Genomic DNA, 22,301 nt, shown 5'->3' on the forward strand with positions numbered 1-22,301 from the left:
TAATAACTAATGTTATTATTCTAGTATGGTATAAAAGTTTTTGTATTAATTAATTTAGTTGACTTTAGGATTATTAATGTTAAATTTACTATGTATTACTTTTAATGTTTTAAATATTACTAAATAATTAGAATCATGTAATATAATGATGAAACTAATTAGGTCTTTTAAATGTTAAATTTTACTAATTGAATATTTAATAATTAACGATTTTGAGATATATTGCTAGGGATTTTCCTAGATTTTTATGCTAGTTGAGTTTTAATTAAATTATTTGAATTTAATCTTAATAAAGTTATTTTAGGGATTGTAAGAGTGCAAGGTGGTGTTCTTGATTAATGTTATTTATTCAAATATTAATAAAAATTAAATTCGGGATAGGTAAACCTTAAGGAGGATTAAGAGATAATGGGGACAGGAGTACCTATGAGACGGTAGAAACCCCAGTTACTGTAGGAATCCAATTATCATTTATTTTCCAACTGTCATCCTAGTTGAGGTTATTAGGGTGTTTTCCTATTTCTATAGCTTCTCTACATTTTATATGGCAATAATGGTCGATCTTGGCCACAACATAGGAGTTTTCTATGCAAATGTGATGATTGGTTTTACTAGAGTGCTCGGCCAAAGTTGAGGTTTTGGAACAGTTATGCTTGATGTCAGCGACATGTTCTATATTGACCAGGATTCAAGAACATGCCACTGAAATGAAGTAAATTTATAGCAACATGCATCATTGATGAACATTGGTGTGAACAAGATGCTAGTGTTAGAGAGTGCAAAGGTCAAAGAGAAAATGCAAAATCAATTTCAAAAAGAGGACATTGGTTCCAAAACTTCTTCTTGTGGGTTTCATAATGTGTTGGATTTGAAAAGGAATGGTGCATGGCGATGGCGATCACATTTGGTCAAGAGTCTAGCCAAGTTCAAGGCTACACATGGTAAGCATGTTCATGATGATAGTGTTCAACGTGAGAATAATTTGAGATTGTTTAAGTTTCCTTTGATTTGAGACTAAGGAGGGAATGTGTTTATTCCTTCAAAGGTAGTTTGTTGTTCTACATATTCTGAGAAATTGCAGCAAGATGTCATCTATGACAGCAAGACAAGGACTCCAAAATCAACGAAAATGATGTATTTTTATGATATCAAAATGAAAAATTCAAGCAAAATTCAGTGGATTGAGATTGGAAGGGTGAGGAAATAGTACCCTCATCTATTTCTTGACTGATAAAGATATTTTGGAGGTCTAAAATCTTCCAAAGGGGAAGAGTGCTTCGGTGGATCAAAATAATGCTCAAACTCGAAAGTGTGTAACAAAGCTCAAAACCTATATGATTGGATATATATAGGTGATCTGGATCTAATGCATCTTGTTTCAATCCAATTTGACATTATATGCTCTCATAAACGCATTCTGATTGATTTGGGAAACAGTTAAAAAAATTGGAATTTGAGTTGTAGGTACGCCGAGTCAGCAATCCATACGCTCACTAGGCCATGACTTGGAATGTTGATTGGTCCTCCATCGGTGAATGAATGGTCGACACTTCATGCAGCATGATTGGTTATGGAATGGTGAAATTTCATTGGTTTATGGTCTTTTCATGGTCACCCAATAAGGGAGTTCCACATGGGCCAACCAGTGGTTGCCACGTAGCCTCCTCATGGTAGCCAAAATTTGTTTGGAAGCCTAACAACACCCCCGGGGTTCAAAACCAAGACCTCACACCTACCAATAAAATCCAGCACCAATGCGTTGTATGTGTTTCTTGTTAAACATTGCAAAACAAACAATATTTAAATTTGGTGTATGGTGCATTCGTGGGAGGGGCCGGGTTAAGCCCTAGACCCTGGCTACCCATGCGCCACAGGACCACGGGTGAGGGGCCAAGGGCTAGAGCATAGCCCATCCCAATGGTCATGGCACCCACAACCCAATATACATCAGAGACCAACAACGTAACCGAGAGCACAACAAGGAGTTGGGGGCCAGCCCCGAGTCGTGTGACCCACAATATGACCACCAGCACGTAAGAAAAGGGGCTAGCCCCAAGGTCATATTACCTTCCATTAAACCATAGGCGCGGCGGACAAGAGGGCCCAGCCCCAAGGGGGGGCGAACCATGGTCACAAGAAAGTGCATAGAACCAAGGGTGTGCGCCAGCAAAGGGGCTAGACAAAGCCCAGGATTTTTGGCCCCCTATTTGGTTGCATGGCACCACATGACTAGGATTTTCGGGACTAGGGGCTTAATGGTGCCCTTAACAGTCCTACAAATTAGCCCACCGAGTGGGAATTGTGCCAGTTTTAGTGCGTTGGTTCCACATTTGAGGTGCTCGAGCCAAGTTGAGGCTGAATTGTAGATGTTTAGGTGCAAAATTTGGGAAAAGGAAGAAACAAGAATAACCTTCTCAGTTTTTTGTCGAATGAAGTGCAGAAAGAACCAAAATAGGGGTTTTTGACAGTGTTGGATCCATTGGAGACCTTATTTCTTCTATTTGAGCTATGTAAATCATGTAAACATACTTTTGAGAATTTTTCATGAAAGAGGCCCTTACATTGGAAGCTAGACCGGGAGATGTAGCCCAAAAGAGGGGTGACCTCCTTTATCATGCTTTGTGTTATGTGTTTTAGTTATGCTTAATTTTCTCTATTTGGATGTAAAATTTGGTTTAAATTTACTTGCTTTTGTGTTTAGTAAGTTGATTCTCTACCCAAAACACATATAAATTTAACTTGCAAATTGTTAAAAAATCTTCATTTTTACTCATTCAGATTAGCTAGATCTAGCCTTAAAGTTAGATTGAGTTATAGAGTAGATCGAGATTTGAAGCTAAATTGAGCCTTTATTTAACCACGTTAAGGTCTCGATCAAGGGGTTTCTTCAACCCTCGATCAAGTTATTTGAATTTTGAAATCAAGTGCTTGATTGACTGTTTTAAGCACTCAATCGAGCCTTTTAAGTCCTAAAATCCACAATTTTAGCACCCCTTCTGTAAAATTTCCTTCAACACCATTTTGTACCCTAGCGGACTTAGGGCTAAATTTTTCCTTAGGTGGCAGACTTGATCACATTGGATTCATGAATGAATCCTCTATTCAATGTAATATGAGTTTGACATCTTTGAATTCATATGATATTTTTCATCTAATTTCTTTTAAACACAATGCTTGAAATTTGTTTGAATTGTTTTAAAGAGGTTGAATAAAAAATAAATATCATAAAATATACACAACAAAAAAATTTCAAAAAATGTCACTATCTTCGTTTATGAGTCCTCTTCAAAAGGGTACTTTTAGTTTTTTAATTTATTTAAATAGTTGAAAAAACCTTACGTGAATACATGTGTCTGCAAAATGCAATTGAAATATTACTTCGCCAACTTTGAAGAATAATAAAAAAAAAAATTGCATAAAAATATAAATTTTTAATATTAAAAACTTAGCTCTTTCAATTTATATCATGCTCATATATATACATTTTTTTTTAGTTACACATTTTGGACTAAGTTATGTTATGTGAACATACACATACCTCTTAAGCTGTGTGAAACTTTTCAAGGAAAAGCATTTCATTTAATGGAAAATTGACATATTGTACGACACTAAATATTTTTGCAAAAAATATCATTAGGGCAACAACATAATTCTCCACAATTTGTCTTTTTACTCTGAATCAAAATTCATAGTGCTTATATGAATTTTGAGGGCTTCTATTCGATAAAAGAGGAAAAACTTTAAATTTCATCACCACATTTGGCCCAAAAGTGTAACTCATCCTCATGCTTTCACCCTTTTGTCAATATCACTCCTAAAACATAAGTCAAGACCATCAAAATGAATGAACAAATTTGTAAATCTTGTAATATTGCAATACTCAATGAAAAGTTTCATGCATTTGTGTTGCCTTTACATATTCGTCGAAACCATAGACTCGTTTCTATTGAAAAATTAACACCTTTAGAGTAAATATTGGTGGCACCAAGAATGAACTTTGCAAAAATAAATAAAATTGGCTACAAAAGATCAAAACTTGGATTACCAGACACAATTATAAATGTCTCTACCAATTTGGACGAGTCCAAACAACCTTGCCTATAAATATCAATGAGTGCATGATCGTTGAAATTATGCTAAAGAGAAAAATGGAGTACAGGAATGCTTATTTGTTTAGAAACATTTGTCCAAAAAAGGTGATGATTTATTTGCATAACTTGTGCAATACCACTCTATACAAAAATGAACAAATAATAATTAGTAATGAATGGAAAAAACACTTTGATCAAAATAAACAAAACCATGACAACAATATTCCAACAATAGACCAACTAGATTCACCATAATCTGAAACACTTGTACATGGCTACTTAGAGGCCCATTTAATACGTTACCTTGCTACAAGAGTATTGTAAGTTGTGCCTTCCTAAGGATTCCATCCATTGGCCATTTTCCAAGACAAGTTTTATGAAGATCTTAACTTCCTGACATTGTTTTATGGCTGAGGTCAACCTGTCAATGTCATTAATCACTTCTCCTATCAAAAAATTGCACATTGGGGAACTATTTCATATGTTTGAGGACTTCTCAACACATATTACTTTTTTAAAGCAATTTGTATCTTGATGAATCAGGTTTCCAACTCAGTCGTGATTTCTATTCACAAAGGAGAGCTAAAAGGACAAAAAATACTTGCTAAAGATGTCAAAAGTCAAAATACTCTTCAAAGAATATTGAAATCACCAATTGCATATCATTGTTTGAAAAAAAATTGCATGTCTCCTAACTACTTTGAAACCATATGAAAAGGCATCTTTGCAATGATACGTCAACTTGGTCCACCAACATTTTTTGTCACATTCACGAGTGTTGAACATATCTGGAGTCCATTGAAAAATGAACTGAGAAAAAAAATAATTGATTCTACATCAAATGAAAATAACGACATTTTTAATGATCTATTAACACATTTATCGGATGTTATCTAGTCATTTTTAGTCAATATTATAGACATAGAATCTCATCATGTACTTTGATTACAAAAAATAATGAGTTTTTTGTGTAGAAACTCCTTGAAACCACTACTAATGAGATCAAAATGATAACAAAAGACACAATATTTCTCTACAAAAATTTTGCAGAAAGAAAATAATGAATAGAAACATAATCACACATAGATCACACAATATATCTGGGGAACCATACTAGGAAAAACTCCTACTTGATTGTATTATCAACAGAGCAATTCGATATATTACAAGTAATCTGCTTCAAGCCTGAAGCTTCTTGCAATATTGATTATATCTCTACAATACTTTCCCAACACTTGGGAAAATAAGGCCTACTAGGATATCCTATTTCCTAGCGCAATTTTTCCCCTAAAAAATAGGAAATTCCTCCTATTTCCTTGCACAATTCCCAAGAGAAAATTACATGCTTGATCCTAAAGCCTCTCTTGCTTCTTAATCTCCTCACACAAAAACATATGTACAATTAATAAATAGATATGTTCCTTCATCCAGTCTCAATAGGAAATTTGAATTGCATAACCTACTAGGGCTAAATTTATAGTTGCAACTAGTTAATTGAGAGACAATTGAGTTAATAAGACTAAAACTACTCAACTAAACTCACAAACTCAAGTCTATCTCTATCATAGAACTAGATATCAGTTAACTAATAGATTGTACCAACCCCTAGTTTATTTTCTATGTAAATAAAATAATACCAAGGTCATGGGACGTGTATTCCAAGCTTAATGTTGGGAAAAAACATAGTGATGGGTATCACTGGTGATTAATTAATGACTATGGAAATTGGAAAAGGAAAAGTGGCAATAACTGGCATTTATTTATGAAAATAAAGGAAAATAAGAGAAAAGGAAGGTGAAGAGACACATATCTACATGAGTGGGAAAGTGAAAGAAAAATGAACAAAAATGAAGAAAATAGAGGCCTTAATGATAAAAAGGCTTTAGAGGATTAATTCACAACCTTTTTCAGCTTAGATATGGGGACCTCATTCATTCTCTCACACTCTTTCCCACTTAGAGTATTCTTGGAGCTTTCTTGGAGCACTTTGTCATATTACATTGGATTTGGAGAAGAAGGCAAAGGAAAAGCAAGAAAGTGCAAGGGAACAGTTGGATCAGCAGCTACAGTTGGATTGCTTTGTTAGTAACAAGTTACATCTGTGATTTCCTTGTTGATTTATGTATGCATGTTATATGCATGTGATTCATTGGTTATATGTTGTCATTGGCATGGATATTTGCCTCGATTGACATTGGTTTTAGCTTTTCCTTACCATTTCTTGGATAGACATGGTTTTGTGGGTTTTTCGACTTGATTTTTTTTATTGGTGCTCATGTTCCTTATGGATGTGAGTTGGAAAAAACACTGTGGAATACATGGAACAACTTGGGTTGAGTTACTTGTCCTAGAGCCTAAGTTGGGAAAAACAATCTGGAGCCCTTGGTGGGTTGAGTTACTATTCCCTAGAGCCAAGTTAGACAAATGCTCTTGAGCGTTGGAACAATGTGGGTTGATTTACTATTTCCTAGATCCATGGACAACTTGGGCATAGACCGATCTAATTGATGTTAGTGATGTCTGACCATAGAGGTGGAATCACTATGGTTGAGGGTTGAGGTGGTTTGGCCTCTAGAAGTCCTAGTTTGGTTTAGTCTTGGTTTATTCCATAATATGCCACATTCATGCTTGGAATATGACATGGGGGTGATTGGCTGAAAGACATATTTGGTTCAACCCAACCTATGGTCGGGTGGTACATGGAAGTCCCTAACTTGGTTGGTATTTTCACATATTAATAAGAGATATTCTTCTACTGTGATTCATGTATATTTGCAGTGATTATGATGGTGATAATATGGTTGAGTTTCCATGGTTTCTATGTTGTTTATATGTTGGTTATATGATGTGTACCTGTTGTAAATACTGAGAGGGGGTTGAATCAGTATTTCTTTCCAATAGTTATATTTTATCATTGTTGATGGTGCTGGATCCACCAACATTCAGGGGATCTCCTTGGTATGAATTCCCAGTTATACCTCACACCATTTGGTGTAGGAGTCCCATCTTGTATGATGGCTTGGTTTCCATTTTCTTAGAGATTTGCCTTAGCTCTTGTTGTTCAGCATATGATAGTGTTACACTGGTGTTTTCAAAAAGCAAGGTGAGTCTGCCTAGTGAGTGCGTATTGTAACTATGTCTAGGTTCTCTTACTACAAAGGGGGGATAGTAAATTGAGCCTCTAAGTGAGAGGTAATAGTACCACCCAGGAAGAGAGACATGCGAACCAGAAAGGTCTGTCCAACATCTAGTGGAATAGTCCACAGTAGATGTGGCAGTCGTTAAAATCAAAGTACAAGGGAAGACTCATCCACCATCCAGTGGAATAGTCCGCAATGGATGTGATGGTCATTATAACTAGTAAACAAGGAAGGTATGTCTAGTATCCTACGAAGTAGTCCACAAGGATGAGACAACTGTTAGAAAATTATATATTACAAATCAATGGAACACATAAAATATTGAAGAAATATAAACACAGAAAACGCATAAAACAAGAGAAACACAGATATACGTGGTTCACCCAGTTTGGGCTACATCCATGGAGAAACAAGCAGTCCTTATTTTTATATTATCCAGCAAACTGAAGAGATACAACCTACAACAGATCTGCTGTAACTCCCTCTTTGCTCTCAATCTCGTCTCTCTTCCTCACTCAGAATACAGATCTACAAAGCTGCAATACAATTCCCTCATATATAGCAAGGGGTTTCCTTCTAGGGAAAAGAACCCTAAATTAAACATAACTTCTACTGTCAGATCTCTGCCTAATGAATGGCCTAGATTGACTACGAAATTACAACATTTTACAAGGCAATTTTACATTTATTCTTAGCTTCAAGGGTGCTACCCCCAATCCCCCCACCAGGGGGGGCACTCCCAAAAGGTCATAGCCGCCCCCCCTGCAGTGAATATTTTACGGGCAGAGTTACTGCCCCATTTCGAACTGGGGTCCAATGTAGCAATACCTTTGAATACAGAAGATAATCAGGCTCCACACCCAACAATCTCCCACTTGGAGACTGATTATAGAAACTCCACCACTACTTCATTTGTTGGAAAATGACTCCACTTTGGACCTGGCTGTTTCTCATCTTCTTCATCATACTTGAAGACCAATTGAAACTGAGTAGATTCTCAGTTTCTCCCTAGTTACAACTTTTGTTAACATATCTACAGGATTCTGGCTAGTGTATATCTTTTCCAGCTTCAACTGTCCATCTTCCAACGCTGACCGTATGAAATGGTACTTGAGTTGTATATGTTTAGTCTTGGAATGAAATGCAGAGTTCTTTGCAATATGTATGGCACTCTGGCTGTCACTGTATAACTTTCCCAACTCCTACTTCTTACCCAATTCATCCAGAAACCTTTGTAACCAAATCAATTCTTTACTAGCCTCTGTAGCAACAACATACTTTGCTTCTGTTGTTGAGAGTGCAACAACATTTTGTAGTTTTGGGACCCAACTAACAGTTGTTCCACCTACAGTAAACATATACCATGTTGTTCTTATCATGTTATCTCTATCACCCACCATATCTGCATCAGCATATCCCTGTAGATCAATGTTTCAACCACCAAAGCATAATGCTTGATTTGTGGTACCTCTCAAATACCTAAGCATCCACTTCACTGCCATCTAATGTTCTTTTCCTGGATTGCTCATGTACCTACTTACAACTCCCACTGCATGTGTAATATCAAGCCTTGTGCAAACCATTACATACAGTAAGCTTCCAACTGCTGAAGAATATGGAACTTTAGACATATGAGCCATTTCTTCCTGAGTCTTGGGACACTCCTCCTTATTTAATTTGAAATGGCTAGCCAAAGGTATACTAACTGGGTTTGCATTCTGCATATTAAACCTTTTCAACACCTTTTCTATGTACTCACTTTGAGACAATGTTAATTTGTGATTCTTCCTGTCTCTAGTTATTCTCATACCAAGGATTTGTTTTGCAGCACCCAAATCCTTCATTTCAAATGAGTTTGCCAATTTTATTTTGAGCGCATGTATTTCCTGCATGTTAGAACCTGCAACAAGAATGTCATCTACATACAATAACAATACAATATAGCTGCCATTATTTTGCCTTTTGAGATAAACACAATGATCAGAGTGACATCTAATATAACCTTGTTCAAACATAAACCTGTCAAATTTTAGATACCACTGCCTTGGAGCATGTTTTAAGCGATACAATCTCTTCTTCAATCTTCTTCAACCTACACACTAGTTTCTCCTTCCCTTTTACCTCATATCCTTGTGGCTGTTGCATATATATATCTTCCTCCAAATCCCCGTGGAGAAAGGTTGTATTTACATCTAACTGCTCAAGATGCAAATCTTCAACTACTACTAGGCTTAAAATAGTTATGATTGAAGTCATTTTAACAACATGAGAAAATATCTCATCAAGGTCTATACCCTTTTTTTGTGCAAACCCTTTCACCACAAGTCTAGCTTTATACCTTTTTCTACTTCCATCTTCTTCCTTCAACTTGTAAACCCATTTATTCTGCAAGGTTGTTTTACCTACAAGCAACTTGACTAAGTCCCAAGTCTGGTTATGTGCTAAGGAGTCCATCTCTTCTTTCATGGCTTGCTCCCACTTCTTCCTAGTTTCTACCTACACTACTTCTTCATAACATTCTGGTTCACCAAAATCAATCAACAATACATAATATAATGAAGGAGAGTATCGTTCAGGGCGTCTAATTATCCTGGTAGATCTTCTAACACCACTTTCAGGTGTTTGAGGTGCTTGTTGCTATTGTGGTTGTTGTTCTAACTGTTGATCATTATGATTTTCAGACACCATCACTTTTTCTGTGATCTCGTCAAGCACTGTGTATTCTCTCTTTTCTTTTTCCTGTTTATTTTCATGTAGCTGATCCTTATACAAAACCTTTTCATTGAATATGGCATCTCTGCTCCTAATGATTTTGTGTTTTTCATAATCATAAAAGCGATAAACAAAATCATTAACACCATATCCAATAAAGGTACATTTCTTTGATTTTGCCTCAAGCTTTGTTCTATTTTCTTTATTAATGTGGACAGAGGCTTCACAACCAAAAGTCTTTAAAAAAGAGTAGTTTAACTTTTTACCTGTCCATGCCTCCTCTGGAATACCACCATCCAAGGAACTTGAAGTCCCTTTGTTTATTAGATAAACAACAGTATCTACAACATCTGCCCAAAATTGTAAAGGCAATCCTACATGCAATCTCATGCACCTTGCACACTCCATGATTGTCCTATTCATCCTTTCTGACACACCATTTTCTTGTGGTGTTCCTGGAACTCTCTTCTCTCTACGAATTCCATTCTCTGAACAGCACCTATCAAACTCTTTGCTGCAATATTCATCTCCATTGTCTGATCTGAGACACTTCAACCTTTTTCCTGTCTCATTTTCAACCAAAGCTTTCCATTTCTTGAAAGTATCAAATACATCAGATTTATTTCGAATACAATAAATCCAGGTTTTTCTGGTTGCATCATCAATAAAATTAACATAATAATGAGAGCCACCAAGAGATGATACCTGAGCAAGTCCACATACATCTATATGCACAAGCTCTAATTTGTCACTCTTCTTTTCTTTCCCAACTCTAAGGAATCTGACTCTCTTCTGTTTTCCATAAACACAATTCTCACGGAATTTTAAATCAACATGCTTCAAACCTGGTGTTAGGTTCCTATACCAATAGGTGTCATCTATCATGATTGACTTGGTTTGGTTCAGAAATATGTACATACCTTTGCTTGTTGCAAATGTTTTCCATATTTGTAAAAAATAAAAAAATAAAAAAAAATGTGAAGAGGGTATGCCCTAAAAGAAAAATCAAAGGGCAAAAAGAATAAAAAAGGTCAAAAAAGTGAAAGAAAATGAACCCCAAGGAAAAATAAAAAAGACCATGAAAGTGAGCAAGTCAAAATGCCACTCCTATTTACTTTTTATGTATAATAATGATTGTGTGCAACTTGTTACTTAGGCCACAATCCATGGTAGCCAAATAGTTTAAACTTGGTTATTCCATGTTTTCAATTTCATGTTTATAGAGATAGAGAATAAAATCTAACCAAACTGTTTAATCTTGGCAGATAAGTAGATAGGTAGAGTGAATAAAAGGAGCTCAACAATTTAATCTAAGTCCTTGGATGTAATAAGTGTAGACTTAGATAGATATCTATATGTAAAAGAAAACAAAGTGTGATAAGGGTTTGCTAGAGTAAGTGCACCATAATAAAGAAGTGAAAATTATAGGTTAAGTAGGTAGGGTAAGTAGATGATTGGTTGCAGAATTATGTATGATGAATGATTAAGTTAAAAGCTCAAATCTTTTGATTTCATCACTTGGACAAGAGATGGATAACAATGAAGACATTTACATCAGGAATCAAAGTCAAACTAATTAACTTCCCCACCCATTTTTCCCTAAATTTTTACTAATTTCCCCTAAGTACTAAAGACACCCACCACAAGTTAGAGGGGCTCGGAGCATTTCTCAGACTTTTGGAGAGACCAAACCCTCGGCCCAATAATTTGAAATGCCTAAAGTACTTAAGCCCCCTTCATCAATATTTCCCCTTCATAAATTCATTCATCCCCTTTATAATGTTTTTCCCAAGTGAAATCCCTATTTTACTTAGGAAAATTAAAACATTCTCTATATAAAAACCCTCATGTTCTATTAGCCTAAGTCATGAATGTTGTATGATGAAAATGCTTTCGGAAACATTTAACTTAGCGCATTTCATATCCTACAAGGTCATATTAACTTTAACTCGTATTATTATTTAACTCCCAAGAAAATAAATCACCCCTTTCCCGTATTACTATTAAAAATCCCAAAAATATGTATCCCGCCCCATTGGTTTGCAAAATAACCATAATAAAGTTTGATAAATGGGATTAATTAATCGACCCACGATTAATTAAGAGCCAAACCCCCCGCCATCCTAATAAAGGATTAATTAATCATCTGGATTAATTAATAACTTATCATCCAATCACATCACCCCGCTATGATTAAGGCCTTTAATTATGATCGAGCCCTTCCATTTAACTCCCCGCCACTTTACATTACCGACTACCATCTGATCAGATTCCCTAGATCTGACGGCCATCGCTCATATCACGCAGGCCCTTCGGTCGAATGTTAAGCGCATGATATGGGCGGTTTTCCAAAAGTCACTGATGCAATGTGTCAATTAGTCAATGGAATCATGCGACCCTCCTCCAGAACCACTCGCCTCCCATAAACGACAAAATGTCCCGTCATTCAATTGATCCCAACTGTCATTGTCGTTAACCCGCCAAAATATTGACTTATGCATAAAAACAAAAATGTTCATTATTCTCCCTTTTTATCCGAGAAAACGACCTCTGCCTCCCATGCATGCACAGAGTACGTCCCCAGTCCAGAAACTGACTTTCAACCATCAACCGCCAACAGTTGCTGAACTCCAAAACTACTCCAGTCTATTGTGTGCACCTGCAGAGTCGTCACCATAGCCAATTGTCCCTTCGACCATCTAAAAAAGGTATTTACCACATTCCTGTCTCAAAATCCATGTTTCAAACTAAAACCTCCATTTAATTGCTCTTAATTTAAGCAAATTGGTGCAATTAAAGTGTTCCTTGACTTTGAGACTATCCCAAGTACCTAGTTTACCCGAAAAACCTTAGAAACCCCCAACTATCTCCCTGAAAACACAAGAACAAGGGATGGAAACCCCAGTTGCCCTAAACATTGCTCCAATCACTACTCTTCACAGGGATTTGTACTACCTTCCCTTAGCTGATAAGGATTTCCAAATCAAAGACCTTACATTTAGTGACACCACCCTAAAACTATACTGCAAATACCGGGACAATTATCTAAATAATGCCGATAAAATTGGTCTTTGGGAATCAAACCTCCCTAAATACCAATTTCCCACTGTCCATATCTTCCTAGATATTTTCCATCAATGCCATGCAAACTATAATCCCAATCTGAGAGTTGTGATGTCCCCCAACCAGCAAATCCTTTTCACCATTACAGCAGAATCTATCAATAACATGTTGCAACTGCAGCCTGGCCAAGACCTTGCCCCCCTATCCATTGTTGATTTACTTGAGAAATCCTCAAAACTATCCAGCTCAGAGATCACTCGAGTCTATCAGACCTTCATGGAAGAGAGATACATAACAAAGGACCCCCCTCCTTACATGACATGTGCTTTCACTGGCTTGGGTAGGGACATTATCTCCATGATTGCTTGCATTCTAGGTTTTACAACTGATGAGTATGTAGATGAACTGACCTTTGCCTACATGACTATCTTCATCCCTGGTCAGCCTCCTGTTGCCAAATATGACTATGCTGCATTCATAGCTGACAAGATGCATGACCAATTCATGAGTCTAGAGAATGGGAGAGTGTTCAAATATTCCACATTTCTGTATCACCTTTTCCTTTACTATCAAACTGACAAATTCCCCTTCTCTATGTATAAGCTTGATACCAAAGGGAACCCTAGGTCAGTCATTTTCTGGACCTCTGTTTTTCACAACTCACCCTCTTCTCCCTATTCATATATAGATTTCATTGATCAGTTTGTCCATCCTGTAACTGCCATGCTGATAGGATATCCCCCTCCTAGAATCAATGATGATATCAAAAGAATCCTTCAATTATCCAAGCAGTATAGGATAGGTGACTGGTACTTGTACCAGAATCATACTGAGATCAGAGTCTATGGGTGTGAACTGCCTCCATTCAAATTGCCCAAATATGTCCCCATGAGATTATTTTCCCTGGAGTACTACAGACAAATAATCAACTCTGATCAAATCCACTTCATGAAAGCAAAAAAGAAAGCCCAACTAAGAATCAAAGACCACTTAGGCCCATTTATGTGCAACAACAGAAAAGCAAGGCAAGAAGCAAAAGAAATCCTTGAGAGAATGAGGTTAAAAAATATTTTTATCTGGCCACATCATCCTCATAGCGTCATCTATGATAGAAGGATGAAACACAAGTTGTCACCCTACCTCCATCACAAAATTCCTGAAATAGAACAATATGCCAATTTAAATGAATGGAGGGAAGGGACATTGATAGAACAAGATAGTGATGAGGTTGAAGTTGAAAATGTGATGAAAGATTTGGAGAAGAGACTTGACCTGTACTCCTTTATACAGGTACCTGCAAAGTCTTCCCAAAGGCCAACACCAGAACATAGTGCTCCCACAGCAGAGCCTTCACAGAGGCAAACTCAGGAAACAAGTGCCCCTACATCAGAACAACCAGAAACAGCAGAACAGCCAGAGGAATCAGAGCAACTTGAAATCTTGGAAGAATTGACTCCACCATAGCCACTACCAGCTCAAACAAACATGGGTAATCCTCCAGTGCTACAAACTCCTCTAAATGAGGAAAGGAACTTGAAAAGAGAAAGGGAAGTAGCTACCCCTTCTAGCAGACCCACAGATCAACCCTTTGCTAAGAGGCAAAGGTTGAATCCTTATTTGGAGGAAGAATTCATTGGAGAGACTATAGAGAGCATAAGGAAGGAAGCAACAGATAGCTTACAGACTTTCCCAATAGGTGGGACACCCTCTAGTTCACACAGGTAGGAACTAGAAAGGCAACCCAACACAGAAGTATCATCTTTTAGGTCTTCTTCAGAGAAGATCATAGATGTAAAGGGGAAATACAAGGACATCAAAACAAAGAATGAGCAACTGAACGCCCAAGCCTGTGCTCAATACTTAAAAATGGTCCCCACAAACCAGACCAGACTTATGCCAACCTTTGACATCAAAGAGGGTAAAATGTAGATGATTTTCCTGAAGCCCATAGTGCAGCAGCCAAAATTCTTGGCTGATTATCTTAAAATTGATTTTGAAGTTTTAGCTAAGGACATCCACCCAATCAACCAGATTGAGCTTCATAATCAAACAGGTGAGATGGTCTACTCAACACTGACCAGAAAAGCAATGATGGCTCATAGGTTTCAAAATTCATTGAGCATCACTACAGCTCAATTGCAGCTAGAAAAAGCCTCATCACAAGCTAAAGATAATAGAATAAAATCATTGGAAGAATTAGTAATTGAGTTCGGTCATGACCCAAAGGATCTTAAGGCAACAGAAAGCTTAATCAAGAAGAAAAATGAAGATATAGTTGCACTTAGAAAACAACTGAAATTGCCACCCCTCATACACCCTCAAACTGCTGAGGTTATTGAAAAAAAAAATGGTGAGGAACTTATGGACTTGTTCCTTAAGTTGAATGATAAATTAAAGGAAATTGAGCAAGAATTAGATAAAGCATTGCAGTCAAGGCAAAGTGAATCAACATCCCAGCCTCAAACTATAGTGCCAATAGTTTCCACAGTAGTCCCTTTCACTTTGTCAATTGTTTTAGTGCCAAGCATTCCTTTGGCAACAGGTACAACACAAGCAGGTACATCAACACAGAGCATAGAGGACTTAATTAAGTCAATGGAAGAAATGAAGCTCCAAGTAATAGAGCTACAGAAGGTAAAAGAAAAATTTACTACCTTGGAGCAAAAGTATGATCTTTCAAAGATCAATTATGCAGAGGAGAAAAGAAAAAACAAAGGCATGGCTGAACAAATCAAGACATTAGAGAAGGACCTGACATTTGACAGGCCTTTAGCAGAGATCAGGAAAATATTGTGGACCAATATCATTGATTCCATCAATGATATTTGGTCATCCATTCAAATTATTTTTGAACAAATTGATTTGGTTAAGCTTGCTCTTGAGGCAATTCAGAAGACCAGAGAAGAACTGGGTGGAAAGCCTGAAGAGGCAGTCCAGTTAATAAATTTTCTAAATAGTAAAAGCAGGCAACAGTTGGAGCAACTGGACATTGAGGATAGGACTGCTACTATCCTCGAACTGAAGAAAGTTCTGACAAAAAGGAACTTAATGCAAGGCCTGGAGCGAAGATGTCAAAGTATGCAAGAAGACATAGATGAGTTCATGAGAAAGTTTGACATCTTAAGGAGTAAAGGACTCCCAAGCCCTTTAGTCATCAATGATAGGCTAATGGTTCAGATAGACTACATCAACAAACTACATCAGCAAGCTGAAAGTCAAGCTAGTTCATCCTCAGCAAAGGCACTACCCACAGGAAAAGTGCTTTACGATGGTTTAGAGAACCTCTTCTTCATTGAACATGAAGTAAAGCACTTATTCACAGTCCAGCCTAATTTTGTGAAATATACTGAGGCTGATGAAATTTATAGGAAGTTGATAAGGACGAAAATACCAAAGGAAGAATGGTGGACTAACATGACAGACATCCTTTAAATTACTATGGTAACAGCAAGGTAAATAGAAATATTTACCACAGTAAAGTTTGGTAAAAAGGATGAAAGCTGGTGGACAGGTAAAGTGTATCAAAAACAGGTGAAAGAGTATCAGTAGGGAAAAGTCAATCAAGATCCAGCACATAATTACCAGAGCAACAACGAGAGCCAAAATCGAGTTTCAACCTCCAGCTCCTTCAATAAATCAAGGGACAACAACAATCTGTTTACCATCTGTCTCTATATTTTAGACCATCTGTCTCTATATTGTTGTAAAGATATTTGTATTTCCTAGAATAAATCTCATTTAGTTATGAGATATTTTTATGTAAATTTTTGTGTAAATACTTCTCCATCCGAAGTGTTGAGGGTGGATTCTATAACATTTCTATAACTCTATACTATCAAGCGGAAGAAGCTTTTATACTCAAGTCTAGATTTTTGCTGGAAAATGAATAAAAGTTGAGGACATTTCATCAGATTCATGTGCAGTCTAATAGCAAATAAGTATTCTATCCTTGTGATTTATGTGTTTTCTACATGTTTTAATGTTCCATGCATCTTAAAACTAAATGGTAAAATAGTCAAAGTATATCAAAATTAGCTTCATTGCTCTCTGCTATCAACAATATGCCATTTACATGTTTTCTTCTAAACTATTTCGGTAAAGGAATTCTTAATTGCTCCTCTATCCTTGTAGTTTTCTTTAATAAGTCCCTGGTATAGGATTCTTAATTGCCTTATGCTGGTTGACCTATCTTCCTTTCTTCTTTCTAATCCTAACTTGAGGATTCTTAATTGCCCTCTTGTTTTGAACAGAAATATCATCCATTCAAGCCCTGAATTTGTTTTTACTCTGTTATCCTACCTGTTGGACTCATACCTCAACAATTTGACTTAATCCAGTGAATTATCCTTGATTGACTCCATAGCCCAATGGCCTGAAGCCTAGTTTGCCCATTTGTTTCAGAATTCCACCACTCTCAAACAAAACAACCTTGAACATTAATAACTAGCCTAAAATCACACCAAAACAAAGCTAAATTATAAAGACAGAGCCCTCTCTAAGTACAAATTGGCTAGATTCTGTACTTAAAATATTCGTTTGTAGTGACCTTAGATCCTTTCCTTCTTTTAATAACTTCTAAGGAAAATTTGAGTGATAACACCTAGCAACAAATTTCTTGAGTGAAGAATCTGCATCCCCTTCTCACTCATGTGCCCGAGCCTATGATGCCACAATGTTGTATCTTCTCCTGTAGAAGTTAAAGCATTAATAGAATTAGAAATACCAATGCATAAATACAATGTATCAACCTTTCCTCCTTTCACTAATACCAGGGATCCTTTAGTGACCTTCCAGGTTTTATCTGTGAAATTAGTTATGCAACCTTCACCTCCCAACTACCCTGTTGAAATCAGATTTTTCTTCAGATCTGGAACATGCCTTACCTCCTTCAATAGCCACTGATTTCCATTTTGCTGTTTTATGAAAACTGTACCCATTCCAATGATTTTATAGGGTTTATCATCACCCAATCGAACCTGTCCAAAATCTCCTTGAACATAATCATAAAAATGTTTCCTATCAGGTGTGGCATAGAATGAGGCCTCTGAATCTAGAACCCAGGCATCAATAATATTTCCTAATGAAAGAATCACAGCATCTTGCAACACATCACCTGTTACATTCGCTTCATGATTAATTTCTTGCTGCGCATCTCCTTCTTTTCCCTTTCGAGACTTGCAATCTTTCTTCAGGTGTCTTTTCTTCCCGCATTTCCAGCACACTATCCCTGATCTGGACTTGGATCTACCTTTTCTTGACTTACTTCGATATCCAAGGCTCTTTCCTCTTTCCATTTTTCTTCCCCTAGTCTTTGTAGTCAAAGCATTACCTGATGTCTCACTGGAGATTTTCCGTCGCATTTCCTTGCTAAGTATTACATCGACAACATCATCAAACTTTAAAGTACTAGATCTAGAGACAGAGTTACTAATGGCCATAACTAAACCATTCCAACTTTTTGGCAATGAGCACAGAAATAAAACATCCGTAACTTCATCATCAAAAGTTACCCCTACAAAACTTAACTAATTGGTAACTGTATTAAATTCATTTAAATGATCAGCAACAGATCTAACTTCTAACATCTTCATATTAAATAAACGCTTCATAAGAAATACCTTATTTGAGGCCGAGGGTTTTTCATATAGTTTGTCCAATGTCGACATTAAACCCTCTATTATCATTTCCTTTGAAATATTAAATGCTACCGACGCCGCTAGGCACAGCCGTATTGTTCCAAGTGCTTTTATGTCAAGAATATCCCATTCTGTGTCTGTCATACTCATCGGCTTCTTTGTCTTTCTACTCAATGGTTGGTACAGATCTCTCTGATACAGATAATATTCCATCTGCATCTTCCACAACTGGTAGTTTTGGCCATTGAATTTTTCAACCCTAAACCTACCATCTTCCGCAATTTCTCCCACTCGAACTAGGAACCCTTCTCTCCTGCGAGTTTATTGGCCAAATAGACCTTCGGCTCTGATACTAGTTGTTAGAAAATTATATATTACAGAACAATGGAACACATAAAATATTATAGAAATATAAACACAAAAAATGCATAAAACAAGAGAGACATAGATATACGTGGTTCACCCAGTTTGGGCTACATCCACGGAGAAATAGCTGGTCCTTCTTTTTATATTATCCAGCAAACTGAAGAGATACAACCTATAGTAGATCCGTTGTAACTCCCTCTTTTCTCTCAATCTCCTCTCTCTTCCTCACTCAGAATATAGATCTAAATAGACGCACTACAATTACCTCATATATAGCGAAGGGTTGCCTTCTAGGGAAAAAAAGGCATAAATCAAACATAACTTCTACCGTCAGATCTTTGGCTAATGAACGACCCAGATTGACTACGAAATTACAACATTTTACAAGGCAATTTTACATCTATTCTTAGCTTTGGGGGTACTGGCTCCCAAAAGGTCATAGCCGCCCCCCCCTGGACCCCCCCTGCAGTGAATATTTTACGGGCGGAGTTGCCGCCCCATTTCGAACTGGGGTCCAATGCAGCGATACCTTTGAATACAGAATATAATTAGGCTCCACACCCAACAACAACGACGATAACCAATATAACACATTCCTAACAAGGTAAGTACTAAAACAACCAAAATAGTTCAACTATCTCAGTACATGTGAAACAAAAATGAATTACAAATGTTGAAAGAATAGTCTTACAAACATCTACAAAACATGCATGAAAATGTGTTGCCCTTAACAGGCCTATGTATTAAGCAAAAGTTTCAAGACACATATGGACACCATACATCACTATCCCCTGTAGTGGAACATTGGAGCCACTCCTCGCTCCTCAAAGAACTGTCTAAAAACTCTCAATGCTTCGTGGGAGGAGCCATTGTGAAATGTCCTTGCTCATATAATGGGATGGATATATATAACCAAGGGTGATGCTTGACCCTTGTGACTCTTGGACTTCCCTCATGATTTTCCAACTTCCTATGACTTTTCAACTGGCATGACTCTTCATATTCATGTGAGTCTGTTGGACTTTCACTTTACATTACATTTGATTTACAGCAGATATGGCCTATTATAATGATGTGGCCTTTGACATCTCATTACACAACTTAACATGAAACGGCTGACATTGACTAGCTAGTTGTGGTGGCAATGTCAAGTTGTTGTTTCTGCTGAGTGGTGGATGTGTTCTTATATTGTGCTTTCTTTCCTCCTCCGCATGGCTTGATGTTGCGAGGTCTTCAATGATCTTGGGTGTTCCTTTGCTTTTTCTTGATGAGCTTCTTTTTTCCATCCAACTGCAAATAATTCTTCTAACATGTTCACTCCTTTTTCATCTCCTTCATCGTCTCGCCATGATCTAACAATGTACCTGTTCCTGCAATTCACTCATGACAGGATGACATCAAATCCAAAACCTCCTAGTTTAATGTGATCCATTGTTATCCATGGAATGGGCCTGGGGTGGATGATAGGATGGGAATAGGGCCTAGCAAATGCACATTGCGCAATTTCAGGTGACATGGAGGGAGACTGGTCACTGAGACTGCATAGAGCATAGCTCAGGCTTGAATGAGGAACTTGGAGCATAGTCTTCACTGCCAGGAAAAATTGTGCAGAGGCCACTGGGATGCAGGATTGCACAGTTGAGATCATCAGTGGCAGTTGCAAGCTGAGATCTTGGGAGGTAGGTCTGTGCAATTTTCTGAAGGAAGACAGGACTAGGTAGCAAAGGGACTAGATAGAACAGTTCAGTGCATTTTCTGGGAGGAGTGAGTCCTGGCTGAGGGAGGAAACTAGGGGGGAACCTCTCCGAAGTTGTGGGAGGAAAAATAGGCTCAATTATTTGCACGTTACGTAGTTCCATCAGGAATGGAGGAGGCTTGATGATTGATCCTGATAAATGCGCAGTTCAAGTCAGGCTTGAGGCATCTTCTGCATAATTCTGGGAAGGAAGGAAGGCTTCTCAACTCTGGGATTGTGCAGTGCAACTGTCCTGGAGGACAGTATCTATGCACTACACAACTCCAAGCAGCAAAGCAACATCACTAAGGGATGAGACTGTGCAGTGCATCTCAATTGGGGTCGGGTCAAGTGGAGTTTCCCAGTCAAAAGGATTTTTAGGAAAATGGCTTAGTGTGGGAGGAAAGTGAACTTGTGAGGAGCTTGACATTGTGATCACACACTTAACATACTTCGATGACATGACAACATAGACCATTGGAACAACAAGATGAAGCAATACCCTCTGTGAGACTGTCTAGAACCAACAGCGAAAAGTGCGACACTTGAGATAGAACTTAGGACGACTGTGATGAAACTTGTGGGACAATGGTTAAAACTTTGTGTATGAGTTCGACCAATGTTTACATAGCTAGGAAAACTTAAACACACAAAGACAAACCTTTGAAGTTACCAGAATAGGACTACAAGCATGATAAAGCAATCAACATGCAAAGATGACAGTTGGTCAAGCAAGCAAAAGGTGTGAAAAGACTCTAAGGGAGCTCACGGAATGAGCTCAAGTGTTTGCAACCATAAAGGAAAAATCTGAAATTTGAGTGCAAGCCAAAATTTTGGAGGGTGTTGCAGCCGCTACAACACTTGGCGACACACTCGTTGAATACCAGCCTCTCTATTTTGGTTCATTTTTAGTGAAGGGCCTTGGTCCTTCGAGGAATATTGATTCACTGTGCATATTACTTTGGTTTCCCCACTTACCCTATGGGAAGACACAGTTCGCCTTGTACCTTCTCAGTTGAACCCAACACAAGATTCAGCTAGATCACATTGTTTTGAATTGGGAAGGGTAGTTTAGTTCGCGAGCTTAAGATTTTCATAATATAGTTTTTCATCTTTAGTGTTTCTCCACTGCCATTAGGCCTAGACAGTACCCTAGTGGAGTCACACTGGAACACAAGCATTGCTCCACTGCCAGTGAGCCTAGACACTACTTCAGTGGAGTTACATGCTTCACCTCTCTACGCGGGAATCCTTTCTCTTCTTTCGACTTTGTTTTCTTTTTAAAGAAAACTATGCATAGGCACTTATTTATTTTTGGGGAAAAAGAGTGCTACTGACTTATTGAGAGAAGGAGAGGTTGCTCCTTCAAAGAAGCATTATAATAACTCTAATTCAGGTTTTCTCGTATAGATGTTCCCCTCCTCTGTTTCTACTAGTTGGATAAACTTGAAAGCACCAAAGAAGAAAACTAAGTATCAGCATGAGGTTTCCAAAACTAGACATAGGTTCATGGTTTCACCAAATCTCTCCTTTCAAATGGATCATATTTTCCATCAAG

The sequence above is a fragment of the Pinus tabuliformis genome, chromosome 1_1 (genome assembly GCF_031772625.1).
Source record: "Pinus tabuliformis cultivar Carrire ecotype Pingquan chromosome 1_1, CPIR1, whole genome shotgun sequence".
Taxonomy (NCBI): domain Eukaryota; kingdom Viridiplantae; phylum Streptophyta; class Pinopsida; order Pinales; family Pinaceae; genus Pinus; species Pinus tabuliformis.